At 44.9% G+C, this 7,307-nt stretch overlaps 1 protein-coding gene across 1 annotated transcript in view; it reads left to right on the top strand.

Annotated features, from left to right (window-relative positions):
- The first annotated feature begins 1,269 nt into the window (after nt 1-1,269).
- The window catches only part of HTR1D (5-hydroxytryptamine receptor 1D), a 9,611-nt gene continuing 3,573 nt past the window's right edge, over nt 1,270-7,307 (top strand). The window contains exons 1-2 of the mRNA XM_006033717.3: nt 1,270-1,311; nt 5,772-5,807. The gene's annotated coding sequence lies outside the window, so the exon portion shown is untranslated. The remainder of the gene's footprint in view (nt 1,312-5,771; nt 5,808-7,307) is intronic.

The following is a 7,307-nucleotide window of genomic DNA, read 5'->3' as shown; positions in this document are numbered from 1 at the left end:
TGGAGAGACAGTGGTTTTCTTGTGAGAAATGTGCCCCCACCGGTAATTGGGTGTTCTTGTCTTTAATAGATTTCCTCTGTGCGTTCATTCTGGTGCACAGTTGTAATTTGGTCTCTCCTACGTATTTTCAATCAGGGCATTTGGTGCATTGGATGAGGTATATTACATTTCTGGAGGTGCAGCTGTAAAATGCATGAATGGTGATGGTTCTGTTGTGGGGTGTAGTAATTGTGGGGGTGGGGAGATGTGTTGGCAGGTTTTATATTTCTTGTCATGGCATGGTCTGGATCCATTCGGCGTGTTTTGGGCTGTAGAAAGTTTGCTTCTGGTGATGAGGTTAGCGAGGTTTGGTGCTTGTTTGAAGGCTAGGATGGGTGGTTCAAAGAAGATCTCTTTAAGAATTGGGTCTTCTTCTAGTATGGGTTGCAATTGTTTGAGGATTTTCCATACGGGTTCAAGTGGGGGGGGGTGGTGATATGTCATAACCAGTGGTGCACCCATACAGCCAAGTAATTTTGAACCAGATCATCTTTTTGGAAAGTGATGCCTGGTCTCAGTGTATAGAATTCTCCTTATGCCTCTGTTCCAATGGCTAAACACTCTTACTGTTAAATATATTTCTTCTTACCAGTTTGAATTCATCTAGTTTAAACTTCCAGCCATTGGCTTTTGTTCTGTCTTTGCTAAATGAAAAAACCTCTTACTGTCTGGAATCTTCTCCCCAAAGATGTACACATAGACTGCAATCAAGCAACCTTTTCATCTTCATTTTGATAAACTGAAAAGACTGAGTTCCTTATGCGTCTTCCTCTAAGTCAGATTTTGCAGATCTCAAATCAACCACAGCCTTCTCCAATTTCTCAACATCCTTTTAATGTGTGTACACAAAGAATGGATATAATACTCAGATATTGGTGCACTAAATGCTGTGGATAGCAGTTGTTCCTCCTACTTGGTACTCCCCAGTTTATACACCAGACATCAAGTTAGCCCTCTGAGGCACAGAATAGTGCCAGGAGCTCATGTTCAGTGTGTTACTTCCGATTACCATAAATCCTATGTACAGTCTTTGCTTTCCAGGATCCAGTGCTCCATTCTGTAAATATTTTCTTTTTTCCTTGAATGTGTGCATGTATGTATTTGTATTTATTAAATGCATTGCATCTTATATTTGATTTTATTAAATGCATGTTTTCTTTTTCCCTTAGATAACTTCTATTTGCTTAAAGTAATTCGTTTGGTTTTGTTTGGTTTTCCAAAGGAATAAATTTGGCTTTGTCTAAGGACTTTTCTTAATGGAAATAAAAGTAGGTAAGCATTGTAAACAATGTAAAAGCCTTGGGAAAATACAAGTTAACTAAATGATTACTAAAAGCCTTTAAAGCTTGATGTGCTGATCTTAACTTGGACTCTGCTGGTAATTTTTTTTACAGTATCAGTGGATTATTCATAAATTGAAGGCCAGTAGGTCCTTTAAAGAAAGGATGCTAGGCAAATCATTTACAGAGAAATATTGTTTTTACAGATTCAAAGACCAGATCATACAAAAGTTTTTGCACATATTTAACTTAATGCACTCTGAATAGTTCCACTGAAATGGAGACAAGGTTCTTTTGATAAATCTGATCTCTTTTATTAAACCAACTCAAATAAAAGAGAGCAGATTTACCCAAAGAACCTTGAATGCCTATGTCCTTAGACCAACATGGCTACAACCTACACCCCTGAAAAGGAGTGCACTATTAACAGAGCATAAAGTTAAGTAAGTGTGTAAGTCATTGCAGGACCATAGAATCATAGAAAATTAGGATTGAAGGGATCTCTGGAAGTCATCTCATCCAAGCTCCCAACACCCTGCTCAAAGCAGGACCCTCCCCAACTAGCTCATCCCAGCCAAAGCTTTGTGTAGCTGGGTCTTGAAAACCTCCAAGTATGGAAAGTCCACCACCTCTCTGGGTAACCTGTTCCAGTGTTTTATTACCCTCCTAGGATAGGGACAGACATTACACATAAACCAGTTTAAGTGATCAGAAACTGGTTTAAACCTGTAACAGAAGAGATGCTCAGTGCCATTGGCAACGCGTAGGGGGTGCATGTGGGTGCACGTGCACCCCCTGAGATTGGTGATGCACGCCCTGAGAGAAGCGCTGCCGATGCCTGCAGGCGGTCACCACTCGCCACCTCCCCCTTGCCTCCAACACCTCCGGCGGCATCTGCGGGTGGTCACCGATTGCCGGTCGGCGCTTTCCCCCCACCTCGCCGCCAACACTGCCATGGTCGCCTGTGGGAGCTCTCTGCTAACCACCTCCATGTCTCTATTGTCTCTGCCTGTGGGCAGTCACCATGCCCCCCCAGCCTCTGGGGGCACGCATCATTCATGCGCAGTGCACATAAACCGGTTTGAAAATGACTGAAACCAGTTTGAGATAAACCTAGTTGAATGTAGTATCATATTTAACTGATTTGGGTCGTGCCAGTCTAAGCAATGTCTGTCCCAGACTCCTTGCTGGTTTAATTTAAATCAGACTCCCCCAGCATCCCAGCATGCTCTCTGGGCTGGGCTGGGCGGGGCTCTCTGCTCCACAGCAGGACTGGCCCCTCCCCTTTGCTTCCTGGCTGCAACTCCAGCAGAGACTTGCAGGCACAGCAGTGTCTGCCTGGCTTCCTCCTGCTGTCCCCCCCCCCTCACCACTCCCTGCTAAGCAGGGATCCCTTGTCTCCTCTGCCTTATAGAGACATCTCAGCATTAGCTAGCAGACCACATGCTGGTACAGTCCATGCTGTGGCAGACAGCAGTGTCGACTTAGGGCTTTTTGGAGCTAATCAACAGCTTAGCTGGTAATGTCTTTCCACTCCTCCTTTGTTTAAGAAGAGCTTGAACTAATGAGCGGATGTTTGTTTTCTGATGGGGTGATAAATGCTGATAACAGAGCTGATAAATGCTGTGTTATCAAGGAAAGGGGGGAACCCCTCCCTAATCCTGCTGGGGCCTGGCCACATCCCCCTCAGCTCAGCCCTGTGGAAGGGAAAGGAAGGCTGCTTTAGCACCCACCGGCTTCTAGCCTGAGCCACTGCAGGCATGTCCCTGTATGTCTGCGATTTCTGTACAGTTACAAATTTATTTAGCCTAGCCAGGTTAGACTAACCTGCAAAGATTTAATCCATTCAGGCTCAGGCTTTTTGGATGTCTGTCCCTAGCCCTAGTGAGAAAATCTTTCTAATATTTAATCTAAACTTCCCTTGCTGCAGCTTGAGACCGTTGCTCCTTTTCTGTCATCTGCCACCACTGAGAACAGTCCAGCTTCATCCTCTTTCAAACCTCCCTTTACATAGTTAAAGGCTGCTATCAAAACCCCATCTCAGTCATCTCTTCTCCAAACTAAATAAGCCCAGTTCCCTCAGCCTCTCTTCATAAGTCATGTCCCCCAGCCCCTGAACCATTTTTGGTGCCCTCCACTGAAATCTCTCCAATTTGTCCACATCCTTTCTGTAGTGGGGGGCCCAAAACTAAACACAGTACTCCAGATGTGGCCTCACCAGTGCAGAATAGAGGGGAATAATCACTTCCCTTGACCTGCTGGCAACATACCTAACAAGGCAGCCCAGTATGCCATTAGCCTTCTTGGCATAAAGGGCACAGTGTTAGCTCATATTCAGCTTATTGTCCACTGTACCCCCCAGGTCCTTTTCTGCAGAGCTCCTCCCCAGCCAGTCAGCCCGCAGCCTGTACTGGTGCATGGGATTGTTTCATCCTAAGTGCAGGACTTTGCACTTGTCCTTGTTGAACCTCATGAGATTTCTTTTGGCCCAATCCTCCAATTTTCCTAGGCCACTCTGAATGCTAGCCCTACCCTCCAGCATATCTACTACTCTGCCCAGCTTGGTGTCATCTGCAGACTTGCTGAGGGTGCACTCTATGTCATCTTCCCTAGTCATTGATGACAACATTGAAAAAACTGCCCCCAGGACTGACCCCTGGGTGACTCCACAGCTGCCAACTAAATATTGAGCCGTTGATTACTACCCTGTGAGCCTGATGCTTCAGCCAGTTTTCTGTCTACCTTACAGTCCATTCATCCAGCTCACACTTCCTTAGTTTGCCTGCGAGCATGATGTGAGAGACAGCATCAAAAGCCTTGCTAAAATCAAGGTATATCACGTCCACTAGTCTTCCCGCGTCCACAGAGCCAGTCATCTTATCATAGAAGGAGATCAGGTTGGTCAGGCATGACTTGCCCTTGGTGAATCCATGCTGACTGTGCCTGGCTTCTCTTCCCCTTGCTCCCAGGAAACTGCCTGTAAACTGCTTAGCCTGTTTGCAGCCCCTGTTTGCTGGCTCTTTGGTAGCTGGCTAGACCAGGGCTATAGTTTTAAAGGGCAGAAAGGGTACTGTAACATAGTGTTTCCTCAACCTTGCGGGTTTACGTCCCACCTTAGGAAAGTCAGGCTTTCTCGTACCCCCCGTTCTTCAGCCTCTGCTTTCCTCACTGCTGACTCCCTCCCCACCATTGCCATGGAGGGGAATTAGCAGTCACTGAAGAAGGGGGCATGTGAGAATTGGTGGCGAGGGAAGTGCTGCCATGATTCGCACATCCCCTGGTAGGAAACTTTCAAGCCCTCCCAGGATGGTGGATCATCCCACAGTTTGAGAAACTGCTGTAGCCATCCAGCCTTACCTCCTGAGACCATCACCCCGTGTCTCTTCCATGGAACAATAAATGGTGGTTGAGCAAGAACATGCCTTTGCATTGGGTTTTCAATGTATTTAGTTTGTGATTGAAAGGCTATAGCCATATGTTTGTTACATATGCGGAGGGATGACTCATTCCCTCCGCATAAATCAGCTGTGGCCTGTGGACTGTTAGTCATCACATAATTCATAGGTTGTTGGTAATATAGTTTTAGTCACATAGCATAATGAGGGTCAACTTAAAGGCAGAAGCTATAGAACAAAAACAAGTCCCATGAGATGTTCTCTATCACTGATTCACACCAAGAATTGGACTTTCTTTGTTCTTTAGAAGGTGATTAATTATATTGAATTAACTCCCCAGTATGATTCTTGCATCTGATGGATGCTGCCAGTCTGATCAGGATGGATAAAAGCTGCTAGCCTGTTTGCATATTTTTATACTAAAACATTACATATTCTAGAGGGCACTGTCCCCACTTAAAAATAGTACTGCTTAATGAGAAGTATGGGATTTGACAGCTTGAACATCTTTAGGAGAAAAAAAGATGATGGGCAAAATGTTCAAAATTTAACTGGAAGTTAAGAACCCAGGTGTTTATGTAGCTATGTATCTTTATGAGGCCAAAGACCAAATGCTTAGGCGCCTAAGGCCACTGAAAAGTGTGCAGTTAAAGGCACAATGGGATCTGATCCGCAATCCCAACAGCTGTGCTTCCTGTGAAGCCACACGTGCATGCCAGGAGGCACAACGTTGGGATCGCAGATCAGACCCTAATCATGTCCTATTTGCCAGTGCAGGGGGAGCCCAGGATCAGCTCACACAACTGATCACATCAGACAAAGGATTAATCTAGTGCCCATGGGGGAACCTACACATGTGCCCAATGCCTGCTAATTAGCATGTGCCAGAGCAGACTTCATCAGTCGTGTCTGCTGGAGCGTGCTAATTAGCACACTTCAACAGCCTCAGCGTCATGTGTATTCAGTGTCCCCGCACATCAGAATGGTGGTGGGGACGCTTTAACTAAAGCTCGTCAGACGTTATTCAAGTAATGTTTCTAATCTGCTTTTGTTATAGGGCCTTCTGTGACTGTGTGAATAGCGCAGCATCCAGGTAAATATATGTTAGCGTGTTTCTCAGATACTGAAAAAGGCAATTGTGTAGCGTCAGTACATTGAAAAATTCCTGTAGATTGACTCCTGGCTCCATTTTCTTAAAAATGGGACCTACAGCAGACATGCAGAAAGCCTCCCTTTTGGGGAGCTGGGTTTTTTGTTGTTATATCTCTGAGCCAGGAACAGTCTGGTATGAGTTTTGGAAAGAAGTGACCTGAAGGAGGGTGCTTTTGCTCAAAAGCTTACCACATTTCTCTCTCAACTGTATATAATTAGTTCAATAAAAGAGATCGCAAAAAAATCCTTGCCTCCCTTAGGTTTCCAAAGTCTTCAGGCTTCTCTTTAGCATATGTTGGTATACCACTCTCTGCCTCTCATAGTTTTTCACTGGAAAGTATGGCATTGACGTTTGACCCTAAATGGCTTCTGTTTCAGCTGTTTGACAGATGCGTCACTACCAGGGTTTTGTGTGATGTCTTTTACTGGCTCAACTGTATAGTTGGGAGCGAAGTTAGACAAACTTTCAGACTCTTAGACACTTTAGTCAGGCCCTTAGTCAGACACAGGCTAAACTAAATAATAGAAAATAGGTCTGTTTTTAACTCCATGGAAAAGCAAACAGTCTGCTTCAAGGAATGGAGGGGGGCTGTAAACTAAGAGTGATTATCAGGAGTGGTTATAAGACAGAAGTATTGCAGTAGAGTAGGCAGGCTGGCTTAGTCGAAGAGCAAGACCGTTCTAGGAGGAGGTTGTTATTATCTGTGGAGTGCAGAGTGATTAACACAAGGAGTTGCTAGATTGTAATGAGTCATAAGGCCACTGTCTGTGTTAAGTCCAGATTTATTATGAAGCTTATGACTTTCTGTTCTCACGCCTGTCTTCTGAAGGTGTTCTGTGGATTTCTGCTGGGCATGAGGATTGAGGGGGCAGAAAGGGAGTGGCTGTTCTGTGAAACGTGTGCTCCCACTGGCATTCGGGAGTTTCTGTCCTTTATATATTTTTTCTGTGCAAGTTCATTCTGGTGCACAGTTTCTGTCTAGTTTCACCCATGTCATTTCCACGAGGGTATTTAGCTTATTGGAAGAGATACATATTACCTTCTGGGATACACATGTGTGATCTGGTTTCATGATGGAAGACATTGATTGTGGTGGCAGTGAAGACATGTTGACAGGTTTTGCATTTTTTGTTAAGGTAGGGTTGTGCCCCCTTGGTGTCTGTTGATCAGAAAGGAGTTTGCTTTTAATGATTAGTTGGGCCACGTTCGGTAGTTGTGTGAAGGCCATGAGTGTGTGCCTCTGAGTCAGAGGAGAGGGAAGGCAGGGCTGCGGAGCATTTCTCCCAATGTCTGATCTTTTTCAATTATTGTCTGCAGTTGTTTGATGGTCCTTCTTGTAGGTTCTGGTGTTGGATAGTACGTAATGTAGTATGTAATGACCGGGACAGGTGTAGTCAGTGAAATGGTTTCTTTTGTATTGTAGTAGTAGATTATTGTGGG

The sequence above is a fragment of the Alligator sinensis genome, unplaced genomic scaffold (assembly GCF_000455745.1).
Source record: "Alligator sinensis unplaced genomic scaffold, ASM45574v1 scaffold800_1, whole genome shotgun sequence".
Classification (NCBI taxonomy): domain Eukaryota; kingdom Metazoa; phylum Chordata; order Crocodylia; family Alligatoridae; genus Alligator; species Alligator sinensis.
The sequence above is the reverse complement of the archived record's forward strand: the minus strand, read 5'-3'. Positions and strand labels throughout refer to the sequence as shown.